A 19,144-nucleotide genomic window follows, 5' to 3' on the forward strand; every position below is an offset into this window, starting at 1 on the left:
GATTTTTGGGGGGATAAGGGAACTCTTTTGACAGTAAAATGAATATTGCAAATCAAAATCAAGAAACATTTGAAAATCTTTTCTGAAAAAAAAAATGTTGTTTTGTTTTATTTGGTTTGGGTTTTTAAAGGTAAGTACAGGCTAGCCTTGAACTCCTGATCCTATCCTCTCTCTTTCCCTAGTGCTGGGATTATGGGTGTGTGCCACTATGCCAAGTTCTTTCAAATACTTTTGGATGGCAGAACACATTCAATATAAGACACTTCCAGCTTGTAACCAACCTTTGGTCCTTTATGCAATGAAGTCTGTGAAGATGAACACTGGGACCTATCCCCCAACAGAAAGTCCAGACACTGGCTTCTCAGAAGCTCTCGTGTTCAGCCTTCTGTGCCATTCCTACTGTCCCAGTTTAAGCCCCTGGAGCCCTCATTATATTTCTCCATGACATCCTAATATACAGCTAACCCCTGTTCAAAATTTCACAGTGGATGTGAAGGTGATCTGACTGTGACATCTGTCACTCCATTGACCATGAGGGTTGATTCAACTGCTCTGGTTAACTATGCAGCCATCTCCTTCCTCCCTCACTGGCCCAGAAGTGGAGACCTTCCTGATAGAGGAGGTCACTCTTTGGTCAAGGATACACGAGTGACTGTGTTCCTCTGCTAAGCCCTCAACAACAAACTCTCAAAAATTCTGATGCATCCTCAAGGATCTATAAGCTTTTTCACGGTCAATCCCCATGTCAAGGACCGTTTCAGTCTAGCCTCAACATACCTGTGGATTCCTCCATCATGGTATCTTCCCATTCATCCTTTGCCTATGTCACCCCACACTTACCAGATTCCATTTGACCCATTAAATGCCAGCTCCCCTACTTGTTTCTCAGGCCAGTGCAGATGGCTTCTCCTTGGCAAAGGCTGCCTCCTCTGAGTCCCTAGCCCAAACCAGTCTTGGCTTCCTGGAGCCCTGGAGCGTGCTGCAGCTCCGCCACAAGACCTGACGGATTCTGCTTTGTACTCTGTCACAAGCCTCTCAAGAGCAGGGAATGTACCTCAGCCACCTCTGTCTTTCCCACTCTGCCTAGTGCATAGCAAGGACAATGTACCTGAAGAGCAGCTGCTCGTTTTTTCCCACATCCCTGCATCGTCACTTCTATCTTGACTCCATGGCTACTTAGGTCTCCATGGCATTGCTGTATTCATGGTGAACTACAAGCTGTGGTTAAAACAACCAACACTAAGGAACTAGACCTTAAATGCTTTGCTCTTTACATATCAGGAGTCTGGCATTCAACTGACTGTGTGACCTCAAGGAAACTCGGCTTGACCTAGACGCAGCTTCTCCATCAGTAAAATGGTAGTGATGATACCTCATTCTCTGACTGTCTTGAGAACTAAGGAGTTAAGGCACTTGGAGCTCCTAGCAAGCCCCAGGTTCACGAGTTAGGAGTTAAGTGGCAGAAACAAATGAAAGCAGAAATTCAGAGTTCTCCAATCATGTGGGCCATGTGACCTTGTCAGAAGTACCCTTCTTGGATACTTCTAAAAATAGAGATTCTTACTTCAACATCATGAATCTGGGGCTTAGTTTCTATAGTCCTGCTTAGGGTTCTAAAAATTATTACAAAGGAATAGTACTATGCACCTACTAAGAATAAATATATAGGGACAGGGTTGGTGCATGCCTTTAGTTCCAGCACCCAAGAGGAAGAGGTAGGCAGGAATCTATGAGTTCAAGGCCAGCCTGGTCTACAGAATGAGTTCTAGCCAGCCAGGGATACACAGTGAGACCCTTTCTCAAAAAAGGAAAGAATGACTATGTATACACACACACACACACACACACACACACACACACACACGTGCACACAGACACCAACTTACTTAAATACTCACAGATCTGTAGTTATGAACATATGCTGAGCAAGGAAATACTAGAAAGTATTAGGCATGGTCACATCAAGAAAAAACATTTGCACTACTCTGCACTGTTTGACTTCTTTTTATCATGGGTATCTGCTAATGTCATCATTTCTTTAAAAAACTAGTTTTTAAAAATTTTGTAAAGTCAGGGTCTGAGACAGGGCCCAAGAGATGGATCTTGCCACCAAGACTGACCATCTGAGTTCAATTCCTGGAACTACACAACAGAAAGAGAGAAATGAGTCCTACAAGTTGTCCTGCAACTTCCACATAAGCACAGTGGCATTAGCAACACTCGCAAAACACACACACACACACACACACACACACACACACACACACACACACGAACATTAAAAATTATAAAGACAAGCGGGCAGTGGTGGTGTACCCCTTTAATCCCAGCACTCAGGAGAGGCAAAGGCCAGTGGATCTCTGTGAGTTCGATGCCAGCCTGGGCTTCAGTGAGTTCCAGGACAGCCAAGGCTACACAGAGAACCTATCTCTCTTCTTATTAAACATTTTACAATTTTACATTAAGGGGCCAGAGCTGGCTCAGCAGTTAGAAACACTTGCTGCTCTTGCAGAGGACCCAGGTTCCATTTCCAGCACCCACTTGGCAACTTACAACCATCTGGAACTCCAGTTCCAGGAGATCTGATACCCTCTTCTGGGGTCGGTGGGCACCAGACACACATGTGCTACACAGGCACATAGCAGGTAAAACACCCATACACATAAAATTTAAAATAAAAGTTTGCAAGAAAATGAAATGTAAAACACACACACACACACACACACACACACACACACACACACAAAACAAACAAACAAAAAGAACCTAAAAATCAGATGTTTTCCAGGGATAGTTCTGAGGTTAATGATAGGCACGGTGCTTTGAGTACACTGTATCCACAGAATATCTTTCTTTGAGCTCAGATGCCTTGTGCACCAGGTCTTGAAAGAGGAAAGTGCGGATGCAAGTGCATCTCCATCCTCTTCGCAATTCAATAAGAAAGCCTCCCTGCTGTTTTATAGACAGAGAAACCAAGTGTAGTTTGAGATGATCACTTGCCAACCTAACACACTGCTCACTAGACTGCTGTTTGCAAAGACTTACGACTGCCAGGAGTTTTTAGTTCCCAATTCATTCCCTGTCTCTTCTGCAGAGTAGACAAGCAAGGCTTATGCAAAACAAGCAGAAGGCACTCTTCACTAGTGGAAGCAGGGTGACAAGTAAAATGACTTCCTCTGGGTCACAGTATAAACATGGCTCCCAGCAGAGGCAGGAAGCATCCAACCCTGGGGAGCGAGTCTGCGCTCCTCCCCCACCTGGACTGGGCGCTTCACCTTGAGATGCGTGCTTCACTGCAGTCTTTTCTGAGAGTTTTCTGGGTCAGAAGCAGTGTGAGCAGCCGAGCCCAGACTGCCAGTGGAATTGCTACATTGAGAGTGCTCAACTGTGTTAACTTCCCTACTATAGGCACCCCTGAGCTCAAGCAGCCCTGGTGAGAAGAGCCCAGCTGGACCAGACCAACTGAGTATTTTTCCAGTCTCTGGGCAAAGTGACTTCACCCAGTTTTGCAATGCAAATGACCTGGTTTGTCCTCATAGGTATGGGTTTCTGTCTTGGAGCATACTCACTTCCTTTCCCAGAGTTCTTGGCTTGGATTCTAGGATGGCTCCTCACACCCTGCACTTGTAAACACCTCTGTTCTTCTCACAACTCCACACAGGGAAGGACCCTCTTCCATCCCAACCCTTCAGTCAGCACATACAGGGCGACAGAACTTGATCTACTAACTCTACATGTAGGAGCCCAGAATTTCAATGCAAAGTGAGACCAGAGAGCAGCCAGAATATGACAATGGAAACCATCTCCAAACATGAAAAGGACCGCTCCATCAAAGGACATACAGCCGAGCCACCAGCAGTCAGACAGACTGTGACCTCTGCTGTGGCACCTAGTATCCTGCAACAGGATGATGGCTGGTGTTTACAGCTTCGTAGGTCTTCTGGAAGCTGTTCTGGGATTGGTCTATTCCCACCTGTCAAGTGTGTTGACTGCTGGCTCACTGTTTACCACTGGCTTCACTGTTCTGCCCCTCAGAACACACTGAGATTCTAGCCAGTTATCCTGGCTGAGTCCCGTCTTTGCCTCTCTGTCTTCAGGACGCCATCACAGAGTCTGGCTTTGTCCCCCATCTTTCTCTCCAAAGCCTTTGAGGGCCTTCTCTTGGTCAGTTCATCTCAGATCCCACACATATTCGCAAAGGCCTCCTAGCTCCACTTACTGACTTTGGCACTCAAACACCAGCTCCTATCCATCACCAGGCACAGAGCAGGGAACTCAAAGGCCTGAGCAAGCGGAATGCTAGTGAGCCCAGGCACTGGCAAAACTCACTTTGTATGGGGAAGGCAGAAATAGCAGAGTCAACCAACCAATACGCACGAAATCATACAAGACAGCTTCTACTTCATATGTCTACATACGAGCAAACAGCCGAGCAGGTTACATGTCCCCCAGAGAAACAGGAATGCTGGAGAGGTTCTTTCTCCTCCCCTACCACCCCTCATTTCCCTCCACCCACACCCCACACCCCACCCCACCCCCGTGAAATGTTTTTAATTCTTTCCCCTAAGACAAATCGTATATAGATGCATTTGAAGCAACTCTCAAAGAGCCTTTCATTACTGCGTTCTGAGCACCAAACATGCACTGAAAAATGAGGTGGGAAGGACCGTGTGCTGGATGAATACATTTTTCTAGCACTAGACATGCTCTGATGATGCCTGTTAAAATCAGCTGTTACTTTTCCTTCCAGTAAGTAGGAAGCAGCTGGAGGGGGCAGAGGTGGGAAGAGCCCCCACTCTGGTCTTAAACAGTCCTCACCCCTTAGCCTCATTCATGAACAGCTAGGATCTTCCATTAGCCCATCTTCAGAGGCTCCTCTGGGTGCCTGTTTTGGTTCAGCACAGTGCTGAATATTCCAGAAAGCTCCTCCATTACCAAACTCTAGACTATCACCCATGAGCCAGGGAGTGAATTGGGCACCAAAGTCTCCATGGGAACAAGAAACTGTCCATTTTATAAAGGAACTTGTCACCTAGCAGAGTCCTACCCATGGCCAAGCAGCGTAAAAACCAACAAAGGAGAAACCAAACCAAACAAGAGTTAGCGAAGAGAGACAGAGGTTTCAGGAAACTTTCAGTTTTACCCGAGGGTTTTATCTGAGTGGGGTCTTCAGGTACATAACACACAGAGTCTGTGGCTGATGAAAGATGGACAGACATTCCAGAATTAGACAGACAGCAGTCGAAACTCAGGCACAGAGGTATGAAAGTATGTCTCAGGTTGAGCATAGTCATGGGCATCCAAAGTGGTTAAATGAGAGGAGATGAATCTGGGAAAGGCAGACTGTTAAGGGCCCCTCTGGCCCACTCAATTTTATTTCTTCAATGGGAGTGAACTCATTAGTTAGTTAAGTCTCTATCATTGAGCTACAGCCATAGCCTTTCCTCTTTAAATTTTATCTGGGGACAATGGAGAACCTAAGAACTATAAAACAGTCAAGTGGGTAGATGTGGTGGTACACACTTTAATCCCATTGCTCGGGAGAGGAGGCAGAGGCAGGCAAATTTCTGTGAGTTTGAGGCCAACCTGGTCTACAAAGCAAGTTCTAGGCTAGGGCTGTTACACAGAGAAACCCTGTCTCGTAAAACCAAACCAAACACACAAACAAAACCAGTAGAATGACTTGATCAGACTCACAGTTTTAAGAATAATTCCGAGGTCGGGATGTGGCATGGATTGAAGACAGAAGCCAGTTATTCAAACATAACATAATGGTGGGCACTGTGAGAAACTAATTTGGAAATTCTGGAAGAAAACCCATACAGAAATTGTGGGCAGCCATGTGGATGAGGAAGCTGGAAACGAGGAAACAGACAACGTGCTGCTGAGGTTTTCATTTGGGGAGATGGGAAAACAAGGAGCCATCAACATAAAGCAGACTGGGGCTGAAGCCGAGAGATGCCACTGCGACAGGAGGAGTGAGCCGTCTTAGTACAAGCGAATGACGACAGCCAGAAGGCAGTGGTGCACATCAGGACTGAGGAGGAAGGCCGAGGCTAAATCAGGCTGAAGATGCACTGGCAACCTCAACAATTAATAGCTCAGAGAAAGGAATGAGCCGAGAAAGCATTAAGAATAAGTACGATGGCCGGGCGCTGGTGGCGCACGCCTTTAATCCCAGTACTCAGAGGCAGAGGCAGGCAGATAGCTGAGTTGGAGGCCAGCCTGGTCTACAGAGCAAGATCCGGGACAGCCAGGGCTACACAGAGAAACCCTGTCTTGTAAAAAATAAATAAATAAATAAATAAATAAAATAAATAAGGGAGGAACAGGAACCACACCCGGTGCCAGAGCCCAAGGCTGGGCCCAGTTTCAGAGTGAGAATGCTCACAGGTTATGGGTGTCAGTGGGCCACTGCCTGAACAATGATTCTAACTTTTGCTAAAGCAGCTTTAGTGCAGCTGCCTCACAACCACGGCATATTGTGTGGTGCAAATCAACATTTCTCTCCTCAGATGTCAAAGAACCATGTCGGAAGTAGGACTCCGAACATTCATTATTTATTAAACCCTAATAAAGGGATTCAGGCCTATGTGGTTAAATCCTTGCAAATACAAAGCAGCATGCAGAAGCAGGCAATTAATTACTTATCTAATTTCAGACTATTAAAAATGCAGGACTTAAAAAAAATCCTTGAAATTGAGAGTCCTAAAAGAACCTCCACCCAAATATGTGCGGGCACAATGGTTCCAAGCCAGCAGCCTGGAGTAAGTATGACTGGATTTGAGTCTAGCTTTAACCTAGAGGGTAGAGAATTGGGTAGATTAACTTCTCTGCTTGACTTTTTAAAAATCTGCCAATTAGGATAGTAATAGTACATGAATACACATGTACTAGACTAGCATATAAGTTTTCAATAAATGTTGACTTATTGTTACTATAAATTCATTTCCAAGTTAAAATATACATTAATTGGGGAATGGAGAGATTGGCTCAGGGTGCTGTCTGTTCTTCCAGCTGACCCAGGTTCAATTTCCAGCACTCACATGGGAGCTCACAACTGTCTGTAACTCCATGGGCACCAGGGACATAGGTGGTGCATCAACATGCATGAAAGCAAAACACTCATATACATAAAATTTATACACACACACACACACACACGTCAAACAGTCAGTCTTTTTTTTTTTTTTTTTTTAGTCAATAAAAAAATTCTTAGCCATCCCCTTCTGTGTGCCAACCATGGCTTTAGGTGCTAGGGATATTTTTAAAACTAGGAAAAAGGAAGGGAGGGAGGGAGGGAGGAAGAGAGAGAGAAAGGAGGAATGAATGAATGAATGAATGATAGAGCTCAGTTTGCTATCTCAAGAAACTTGGCCAAACAGTATAGAAGATGAGTTGACACTTAGATGGCAAATGATTCACCCTGGAAAGGAGGAGGAAGCAGCTGGTGCTGCCCTAAGTCCTACAGAGGGAAGGGGCCAGCAAGGTGATCAAGATGAGGCAATGTGTAAGCTTGTAAAGAATCTGCAAGGAAAATTTTGAGGGTAATAATAAATATCAAGGTGACACACACACATACGCCTTGGAAATGTCAGAGGAAGAGGGAGCTCTTGCCCAAGGGCAAACAGAAAGAGAAAAGAGCTGGAATCCACCCAGATGCTCATCATCCAGTTCAAGGAGACTTCCTGGTTGACATACATCTTCCGACAATATTTACACCTTCCCTACCTGAGTTTGGCTGCATGACCATGAAGCAAAGTAAACACTTACCTGTCCTCTAAGCGTCTTCGGCCTAAAAATAGACGAACTGATCTATGGACACATTCAGGAGCCTGGACAAGTTATTCCCCAAAGATAGTGATCTCAAATAATATTTTGGTTCAGTGTGGCCAACAATGTGATGTTAATACGGTTTTTTTTTCTTTTCCCTTTAGAGATATTAAACAGTGGAAGGAAATATTAAAACTGATGGATGGGTTCCTTAAAAACAGAACATACGATGATCCAGCAACTCTGCTTCTAGATATAAATCCAAAAGGAAAAACAGGATCTTGAAGAGATATTTGCATTTTTCACAGTGATATCGTGCTCAAAGCAGTGTAGTTTACAACAGGCAAAGGCTGGAAGCGACCCAATCATCTGTTTGTGGATGGGAAGGGAAGAGAATGGGAGTTAGTGGATACAGTGCTTGGGTTTGGGAAGATGAGAAAAACCTCTAGAGATGGATGATGATGACAGCTAGAGAGTAGTGTGGATGTAATCTGCCACTAAACTGTATACTTCAAAGTTATTTAAATAACAGATTTCATGTCAAGCATATTTATCACCATTTGGGAAGAAAAACTTTAATTGCATGGTTGCCATGTCCATGAAATAATTATTCCTCATCATTTAGGGACAAAAACAAACCCAAAAAAAGCAAATTTTGTTTCTGACAAGCAGATACAGCACCTTGGAGGTGTGTGTGGCTGAGGGGTAGAAGTTCTTCCTAAGAAGGATGAGGCCCTGGGTTCCATCCCTGGCCACCTGAAGAGATGGAAAGCATGAATCTGGGTATATCAGAAAGTTCTTTATCTATAGCAGAAGGTTCCCAACCTTCCTAACATTGCAACCCTTTTATACAGTTATTCATGACGTGGCGACCCCCGACTATAAAATTATTTTCTTTGCTACTTCATAACTGTCATTTACTATTGTTATGAATCATAATGTAAATATCTGACATGCAGGGTATCTAATAAGCAATCTCTGTAAAGGGGTCGTGACCCACAGGTTGAGAACCAGTGACCTAGAGAAACAATGTCCAGTTACAATTCCCTGGGAAAGGAGCATTGTGGGTAGCTATCACCTGGAAGTTTTCAATTAATCTAAATCCTGTGCACTAGCACCATCTATCAAACATTACTAATAAGCTGCTGAATGAGGTTGTACATGCCTGTAACCCAGTACACAGGCGGCAAAGGAAGGAAGACTGAGTTTGAGGCCACCCTGGGCTACATAGTGAGATCCTGCCTCAGAGCCACAAACGAAAGTGACTAGTAACCACTGAGAGATGGCTAACAACAGGTCTGGAGAGATGGCTCATCAGTTAAGAGCACGGGCTGTCTTCCAGAGGATCTGCACTCAATTCCCAGCACCCACGTGGCAGCTCACAACTGTCTGTAACTCCAGTTCCAGGGAACCTGATAGCTTCACAACAGTGCACATAGGATAAATTTAAATAAATGTTTAGAAAGTGACTAGTCAGTATAAAACTTAGATCAATTACAAAAAAATGTAAAGTAAAAATAAAATGGGTACTCTTTTGAAGTTATAAATGGGACTTCTACTTTCAAAAGCATTAGTCAGAACTTTAAGACCCAGGACTGCAATTCATACATTAGTTCCTTCCCTTAAGAGTTTATTAGCAGCCAAATATAGTGGGACACACCTGCAATTCCAACAATGGAGAAGCTGCAGCAGAAGGATCACAAATTCAAGACCAGACTAGGCTATATAACAAGACCCTGTCTTAAAGAAACAAACAAAGGCTTTGTGGGTAAAAACACTTGCCACCAAGACTGATGGTCTGACATGGTGGAAAGGGAGGGCTGATTGCCAAAAGTCATCCTCTAAGCTCCACATTCATGCCGTGGCATGGCATGTACATGCCTCTCCATTACACACACCCAAATAAATTAAAAAATCCCAAATACACAAATGAGCATATTGCTTGGTTGGGCACAATTAAACATAACAACAAAAGAAATATGCAGTTATGTTCAAGTCAGTCACACAAGTAGCAAGTGTGGGATTCCACACCCAACTAACTGTCTGTGGCATCAGCATGAGGGAATCCAACACTATTCTGGCCTTTGCAGGAATCTACACATACACATTCATGCACATACAGAGAGAGAGAGAGAGAGAGAGAGAGAGAGAGAGAGAGAGAGAGAGAGAGATGAAGAGAGAGAGAGAAGTCAACTGCTCAATGGAACTAGATATCCAAAATAACAGATGCAGGGGTATAGCTCAGTGGTAGAGCGTTTGACTGCAAAATAATAGACATGTGTGTATTTAATAAAATGAATTCACCATCTCAATAAATGATCTTTTTATTTTGACATTTGTTCAGGCCCAAAACAACTGCATCACCCTTGACTTACTCTTTTTTCTCTTACCCTCTCTATCCAAATCCCAACAACCCTATCTTCTAAATACACCCAGGATCCAACTACATGGTAGCACCCCCTCACCCTAATGCCACATCTGTCCCCTGGACAGCAGTCATTTTAATTGAGCTCCGTGCTCCTACCCTTGTCCTATACAATCAGTCCTCTGAATGTTGGATGCCAGAATAGAACCTCTTTAAATAAAAACCTGAACAGGTCTCTTTCCTGTCCACAATGGCCAGTGACTAGAGCTAAAATCTGAATCTCCACTCCCAAATACCCTGTGACCTCCTTTCTCCTCCCATTTGGAACTCCGCTGAGATGAAAGCTCAGCAGAGCTCTTTGCTGACCACCCACCCCACCCAACAGAACCCTCTCCCCTCTTTCTTTTGGGTTTTCAAGACCGGGTTTCTCTGTGCTGCTCTGGCTGTCCTGGATTTCTCTATGTAGACCAGGCTGGCCCCAAACTCACAGAGATCCATCTGCCTCTGCTTCCCGAGTGCTGGGATTAAAGGTGTGCGTCACCAACACCCAGCTCAACAGAGCCATCGCTTGTTCCTTCGTGTTGCTTAATTTACCACTGAAACACCCGATATTATGTTGTACCCATTTGCTGCCTGTTGATGTAATTTATTACTTGTCTTTCCCAGTGAGGATATGTACTCCATGATGTCAGAAATTTTTTTTTCTCCCATGTTCACTGTTGTACCCCTGAACCTAGAATATGTTTGATAAGTAAATGAGAACTCACTAAGTAATTTTTTTTTTGAGATTGGAGGAGGTACAAGATAAAAGCAGCCAACTGGGAAAACCAAGATTTGTTTGAGGTCCCAAATGCGGCAGAAGTATAAAGATGCATAGCAAACCTGGGATAAGAGATTGGAAAAGCCAAAGCATTGACAGACATGGAAGCCCATCATTTTATTATCTGTGGTATCTGCTGGTAATGCATTAATTCCTGCTTTGCCCCATCATTCCAGTATATTCTGTAGAGCCATTCTTGAGGTTTTGTGGATATGTTAGATTGTAAATACTGCCACCAGCTTCTCTATGCCTCTCTCCAAAACCAATAAACTCAGATGGAAAGCTCCATTGAAGAAAGTAAAGTAAGCAATTACCCTTGACTAGAAAGTTCAGAATATTCATTTCTCCCATGGAGGAAACCTAGACAAGGCTCCAGCAACGGAACAAGGAAACAATGATAGAGAGGTTCGGCTGTCAACCACTGGGGACATTTCTAATTCTGACCCTAACTCTAAAGGAAGGGTAATGAGATCTTCTTGTGTGGTCATTGTAAGATAAAATGAAGTGACATCCTAAATACTGGAGGGACTAAACACTGTGAGTGTTCATTCCCCTGATTTAGGGTAAGTACACCATGTACTGGACTCTAATTCACTTTCTCTTCCCGCTGTTAAAGAGCTTTTCCCAAACAAGGATCTGGTCAGGTCCCTCTGACACGCATATCTCCAGTTAAAAACATACACTGACTTCAACACGAACTTCTGAAGTTCTTCAACAAACCGAACCACTCCAGCCACATGGAACTACTCATTCTGGAATGTCATTATGCTCCTCTGCCCATGTGTGTGGCACCACATATGTACAACCCTGCACCAAACCCTTCCCAGCCTCCCTTCTCCTACAGCACTTGACAGTTTTTGTGGTTTGTTTTTTCAACACAGGGTTTCTCTGTGTATAACAACCCTGGCTGCCCTGGCACTCACTCTGTAGACCAGGCCGGCCTTGAACTCACAGAAATCTACCTTGCCTCTGGGACCACCACCACCACCAGGCAGGCCTTGACACTTTTTAAAGTCTTCCTGAACACCCCAACCTGCCGTGCCTTTGCCCGGGAACACCATTTTTCCTCCAAGCAGTCTAATGTGTCTTCGCTTGTTCGCAGTTCTGCCTCCTAGTAGTGAATGGACCTCCATCTGCCCCTTTTCCGTGTCCTTGAGCATATGCCAGTGTGAGGTACCTGCCCTACATCTGCTCTCCTTCAATAAATATATCTCAATTGCTTTCTCAGGCCTTCCCAGTGAAGTTCCCTTGACTTCTGACTCAGGGTTAGGAAGGGTCTTGTCTTTTCTTTGTGCTCCTGAGGAAACATGCTGGAAGACAAGCCAATTCACTACTCCTAAGGGTCAAAGGCTGAACGTGTCAACAGGATGAGGACCCAGGCCTCTTTCCCATCCTCCTAGGTTAAGACGCTAAATGCACCTCGCTTCATCTGAAATGCTATGAATCCTCACAGGAGAGACACGCCCATACTTACTTCTGGTACACACAGAAAAGATTTTCAACTTATTCATTTTCAAGACTATCCAAGTTTCTGCTTCGTTCACAATAGTGAAAACTTCGGAATTGACTATAATTCAAAGCAATTATTGTTCTTTGACTGTCAAGGTGCCCTGTTCCTCCTTTCATAAATATCCTGCAGGATCCCAGACCAATTCAATGCAAAGCCTTTTTTTTTTTTCCTAGCCCCGTTCCTACTCATTTGCTAAATTTACAGCATTCAAATGAAAGAAAGGGAACCTACTTTTGCCTCACTGTTAACATGATATATGTCTCAGTTTTAATTGCCCTTTAATTATGCCCTCAGCCAGGTCTGCACCAACATAATGGAAATAAAGCATTATAGCAAAACCTGGAAGGGCCTTGCTGAGGCAGCAAGGAGACAGCTTTGTAATATTTCCTGCAACCAGAAGGAAAGAAAAAAATTAGAGGTGGTCTGGGGATGTCAGACGCCAGCCAAACAATTCACTGAGAAGGCATTCTCTGTGTGTGTTCTTCAGCCTTTAAACACAGTGAGCTGCAAGGCTGGTGATCCCCCGGTGATTTGCTGCTCAGCTAAGGCTGGCTGAAAATGGAAGAACTCAGACGGCTCGGCTGTGAATTAAGAAATAAGCGGAGCAACAAAAGGAAGCATGCTATGACATTTTCTAAATATTTACCACCGGGAGTTGACTATTCAGTGAGAGGAGCCAGCTCTGGCAGGGGAGTCCCCTGTTTCCTACATTCACCTTTGATCTCCAACTCCACCTTCCAAGTCAAGAGACCCACACTCCCGGGGCCGTCAGAGGAGAGACGTGTGTCTGATAATGCCAACAATGATAAAGCAGAGTTATGATCTAGTGTACAGACCAACACATGTACACTTCCTCCCAGGTTCCTTCCCTACAATAGAGTATCCAAAACCTTCTGCCCATAGAGACCAAAAGTCCAAACTACTCTACAGACAGAACACCCATAGGCAAGTATCCTCATCCGTATTTTTGTCTTCCACATCTGCCTGTGTGGCTTCAGAGTCCAGGACCCACGGGCTTCCCTGCCAAGCATCATTATAAAATCGAATGTATCATCAGCACACACAATGGCTATCTTCATTCCAGATGCTCCTAATTCAATTGATAAGTGTTCAGCTGAAGGTCGGGAGTGATAAAGAAAGCATCAGACAATGAACAAATGTATTTGATATTACCTCCCACTTCCCACTGCTCATGTTTTCTGCCTTTTCATGTCTTGGGTAGAGCTTGGTTTTGGACAGAATACCTGATTTTGAAACAATATTCTTCAAGAGTGATTTGGTGATTAGGTGAGATTAAAATAGGTATCTGGGGACTGGAGAGATGACCCAGTAGTTAAGAGTGTGTACTGCTCTTGTGAAGGGCACAGGTTCTGTTCCCAACACCCACAAAGAGACTCACAATCTTCTGTGACTACAGGTCCAGGGGATCCAATGCTCTCTTCTGGCCCTCTATAATACCAGGTATACATGTGGTACACATACATGCATTTAAAATAGGCTAAATATTCATGTGCATGAAAAATAAATTTTTAACCAAAAAATAAATAAATAAATAAATAAATGAATAAAAACCAAACAGGTACCTGGCAATCCCAATAGTTCCTTCTCATCCTCCAGAAATGCTACACAATAGTTGCCTTGAGATATGTACTGTCTGTAGGTAATGTAATGTTTATAACTTTTTGTGGGATAATGTGTATAAACAAGCAATGGGGAAATCAGAGGACAGGTTAGCATTTAATTATCTCAAACATTCCCCGTTTCCTATCCTAGTACTTTTCCATGTTCTTTCCTGGTTTTGAATTTACTAAGCTGTAAGTCTTGGATAGTAAAGTCTGTTCTTACTCATCTTTCCCCCGAAGGAATGAAAACCTCAGTGGTTTGAATGGACAGAACTGCGGGAAACAAACCTCATTTGCCATGGAAGAGAAAGAACTACATGGAAGAAATGGGTTAGAATGACAGAAAGTAAGGCAGTAACGTAAGTTACAAAGTAAACCGCAGCTAAGTCTCACCTTTAAGCAAGTGATCACATAAACAGAAGGCTAGATTCAGTGACCTCCAGGGTCCCTTCCAACCCCAATCCTGTTTGCCTCATGAATTTTTTATAGTCATCCTCTGTCCTGTCACACTGTTCCTGTACATCATCAAAGCCCTTCTGGCCACTTCCACGACTGGAAGGAAAAATCTGTTTTGCTTTTTTTTTTTTTTTTCCAATCTGTGTTTGACTATTGCCAGAATTATAATTCTGCCCTTGAAAGAATGACCTGGAAATAATAGACTAGGCTGAGGAACTTTTGAGCAAATAAATGCTCAATACTGTCTCGAGATAATATATTTTAAACTTCTCCGATATAAGCACAATTATGATTTCAGGTACAAGGAGTGAAGACTTCGACATTTACAGGCGAGGCTACAGAAAATCTTCCCAAGATATTCCACATCCCCTGCCGAGTGTCTAATCTTAAAAAGACAACAGAGCAAGCAATGGAGTCCGAATCCTGGCCTCACCTCATCTCCCATGTAATGCAAACAAGTTATTTAATTCCCTGAACCTATTTCCTCACTAAAAAAAAAAAGTATTATTATGTGTGCACATGTGCATGGACGCTGGTGGAGGTCTGAGGATTACTCTGTGGAGTCCATTACAAGGCTCATACAGCAAGCACCTTTACCCACTGACCCATCTCACCAGCCCTGTCTCTTCACTTTTTAAGACAGGATAGTAAGAGTTACCCTGCAGAGCTGACAATTAATACAACGATATAAAGAAATCTTTGGTCATTCTTTCTCTAATTCGGTCAACAAGAATCCACTACCAGCTAGCCACAAGTACATAAAAGACCAACACCATGAAAGCTATTATTCTTCCTATTTACCAAAAACTTATTATTTTCCAAAACCGTGGCAGAATGACTTTACTTCAAAGCGTTCACTCACACCTAGTTTGCCTGAAATAGCCATGTTTATTGTGTCAAATGTGACTGCAGGTGGGAGTCAGCCTCCAGTTAAGCCCCTAAACTAAAAGTTCTGCCCCCCAAGCTAACAATCCTGCCTATACCCCCAAGCTAACAATCCTGCCTATAACCCCAAATTAACAATCCAACAGGTGTTGCTTGCTTCCACCACCGGACACCTTCACAACACTTGGAAGAGGCAATGCCCGGAGCAAGGGGTGGTATCCTAGCTCTCCACTGGGCAAGTCACTGGGGAAAACTTGATATGCCTGTGCTGCAAGGCGCAGCCTGAATGCCTGAGAGTTTTTGGGTGCTTTCAATTCCATGGTGGACACTATGTCTTCTGAGAACGCAAGATTAGCAGGACTGGCTCGTTCCTAGCCACTGCCACTTGGCCACTGATAAATTGAGGCACAACAGCAAAGAGGCCCTCTCCTTTCAACTCTGCTTTACTCGACACCAGAATTGGGTAATACTTTGTATAAACCGACAGCCTTTTGAGTCAGTTCATTTCAAGGTCGGTGGGCTGTTCTCTGTTCTAAGCTTACTATTCGTTTTGTTAGCTAGTTCCCAAGCCTCTGGGGGTGCTGAGCATTCAAAACATATATTAAGCAACGTTTTGCACTTGTAAGAGTTTCCCAGGGCTCATAGGAAAGCATCTAAGTCTGATCCCAGAATAGGAAAATAACTACTCTAGGTCACAGTCACAGAGCAGTTAAAAAGAGAATTCTAGGATAAAATTCTGAGCGATCTGTGAAGCTACGGGTAGCCTAAGAGAACAGCTTACATGATGTGCCTCTTTTTCCTCTCTCTTAAGGCTCTTCTCATTCTGGAGCTGTCTGAATCACCTCCCTGCGAAACTGAACTATATACATCCTGATTGCCACAGGCAGAGGTTTTGCGTGGCTGCCTCCTAGCGTGGAGGTGACAGCCATATCCTCTCCCCACTGAAGTTCTCAGTAAAAGAGACCGTCACTATATAATCCCATCCCACTGCGCTGGACGCATATAAAGCAGTGGCTTCTTTCCATTTTCCTTCAGTGAGTTAGGGGGTGTTATTAACTCCTAGCACCTCTAATTGCTCACTGAAAACAGTGGTTTGGATATTAATAGGCTATAAACCAAGGCCCTACCTAAGGCTTGTTGTCACGGAAACTGTACTCAAGCCTCGCAGCTACTTCCCCTCGGGTAAGTATGGGTAAGTTGGTGGGACTTGAGGATTGTGTTAAAGCTCATATTTCCTCCACTTTCTATTTCTTTTGGCCAAGTTGTTTGGAACTGGCACGAAGGGTAAGAGTAGAGTGGGCTGTAGACCCTTGGAGAACAGAAACTCAAAGGGAATGGGATGGGTAGGGGATCCTTGAAGTATAATTCTGGGACACTTCATCTTTCTCTCCTCGGTCTACACAGGGCCACTCTGCACCTCCTGCCCGGCATCTAGAGGCCCGGCCCCCTCTGCTGCCCTGAACTGTCCTCCCAGCCTTGGCGCTGGGCAGCCAAGGAGGGAACTAGCCAAGTTCCAGAAGAGGATCCGACACGCCCGGGGGTTGAGAAACCAGGCAACCAGAGGCACAGGAGCGGGCAGTCGTCGGACTGGTGATAGGCAGTACCCCCCTCCCTTCCCCCCCCCCCCCGCTCACAGGAGAGGGTCCTGAGGGAGGCGGCCGAGAACACACACACCCCCAAACCCACTCCCAGCGCCCCGGGGCAACACTCTACTAGCCAGCTTCCCAAAGCTAGCGCCCCGCTCGCCCAGCGCCTGTGATGCCCACGCGGGTTCCCGCGTCCCAGGGTGACGACTGCCGCAGCCGCCAGGGCCTCCCGGGCTGCGCACCCCGCCCGCTCCACGCTTGGTACCCGGGGCCAGGCCCCCACAGGGCCGGAGCATCACCCGCCCCCTGGGCCCCGTGCTCCGCGCCGCTGGCTCCGGAGCACCCAGCTCCCTCCCGCCGCGCGGCCCTTGGGGACTCACCTGCGCTGGGGCTGAAGCGGCGGCCACCCTGAGCCCGGGGGCGGCGGCGCAGGGGGAGGAGGGCAGCACGGGGCTCCTGGCACAGTGGCCGCCGGGCGCCTGGTGCTGCGGAGCCGCGGACCCGCCCAGAGATATAAATAACATTATCTGAGGAGGGACATTCCTGCCGGGGGACATCGCTGCTGCCGGGACCAGATAGTCCCGCGGCGGGGGCGGGGAGGCGGGGCCGCAGCCTCCCGCAGCGCCAGGCCCGCCTTCCCCACCCACTCCTGCACCTGCCAATCAGCCTGCGCGCCCGGGGGCACCTGCCCAGCCGCTAGCGCCGCTGCCGCCTGGACCAGGGGCGCCCCAGTCCTCGTTCACCTCCCCTGATCCCGCACACCCTGAGCCCCTACCCTAGGGAAAAGATCTCGACTCTGCAGCTCGGGCCTAATTCGTGTGCCCGGAGCTGCAAGCCTGGCGGCGAAAAGGAGTCCTCCCAACCTTTCCCGCCCTGCGTCCCCGCAGCCTAAGATCCGGTTTTGAAAATAAACCTAAAGACCCGCTTAGGCCATAGGGTGGGTGAGGAGGGCTCCTGAGCTGTTGCGCCCCTCCTGAGGTCGGAAGGGACAGATTGTTCCCGTGGGCTGGTTACGTTAGAAAGCGCGCTCCCGGCCGGCTACAACCCGCTGGTAGTAGGAGCAGACGCTGGGAGCGCAGGGGGTGGGCACTGGGCCGAGGCCCCCGCCCCCAGCCTGCGGGCTCAAGGCCGCGGTTCCAGCTTTCAAGCCTGGTACTGTCCGGGAGAACCAAGCTTTGCAGGTTGGTGGCGCGCAGCCTGCAGTCGCACATTGCAGGGGCCATAATCAACAGGCAAGCGGGCCCACCTGCACCTTCCTGTGAGCCCCGGCCTCTGGGCAGGACCCGGGTTTCTAACTGCAAGCTTTGGTGGGGTGGGGTACAGTAGGCCAGAAGCAAAGGTGCCTAGGAAGAACCATAAGGGACTAGGGAGAGCGACACAGACGAACATGGGCGGCTTGCAATGCAGCTGTTTCCTTGACTTCTCAACAATACAAGGTCATTGCTCTGTAAGGTTTGCTGCGCTCCTAGCTGTACCTTTCGTCATTTTTTGCTTTTGTTTTTTTCTTCCCACACTGTGCCTGGGGTGATCTCTCATGGACCCATCAACCCAGGTAATCGCAGGTGTAACGGAGACAGCAGTGACGATTAAAAAGAGCACAGATGCAGAAGGGAGTTTTAACTTTGGTGCTCCCAGGAATTCTTAAGAAGAAACAGCTTTACTCTTGACTTGTTTGCTTGGGTGTATAATTATGTTGTTTTCTAGGATTCATCAGCCAAGGGTGTTCAATTGCCAGATGTTCAAGCTTAGTTTTTGTATTAAAGGTACACAAAAGGTATCTAACTGCTGCAGCCACACTTTTTGAGAGTGTTTGGACAGTGGAAAATGCCAAATGGGACAAAATCCACAGGTATTACAAAGCCACAGGACTCTCCACTCCCTTTTGCCTGAGTCCTTCTTACAAATCGATTTCCCTATGGCACTAGTCTTACAAGGGAGATGACACGATGGCCCTGGTCATCCTAGAGGTTAGCAGTGATTTCCCTCCCCCTTCCCACAGTTGGATGAATTCTAGAATCCTTTGTAGGGAGTCAGGGCTGCAGCTTTTCAGTAGAGGCCATGTTTAGCACTCCAAAGGCCCTGGAGTGCTTTGTTTGTTATTGAGTTAAAAACAGTCAAAAATTTAAG

General features: G+C 46.0%; 1 protein-coding gene across 2 annotated transcripts in view; it reads right to left on the minus strand.

The window, feature by feature from the left end:
• The window catches only part of Sptb (spectrin beta, erythrocytic), a 119,258-nt gene extending 101,637 nt beyond the window's left edge, over window positions 1-17,621 (minus strand). For both annotated transcript variants that reach the window (XM_051196013.1, XM_051196014.1), the window contains exon 1: window positions 17,398-17,621. The gene's annotated coding sequence lies outside the window, so the exon portion shown is untranslated. The remainder of the gene's footprint in view (window positions 1-17,397) is intronic.
• Window positions 17,622-19,144: the final 1,523 nt, after the last annotated feature.

Source organism: Phodopus roborovskii, unplaced genomic scaffold (genome assembly GCF_943737965.1).
Source record: "Phodopus roborovskii unplaced genomic scaffold, PHOROB, whole genome shotgun sequence".
Classification (NCBI taxonomy): Eukaryota; Metazoa; Chordata; class Mammalia; order Rodentia; family Cricetidae; genus Phodopus; species Phodopus roborovskii.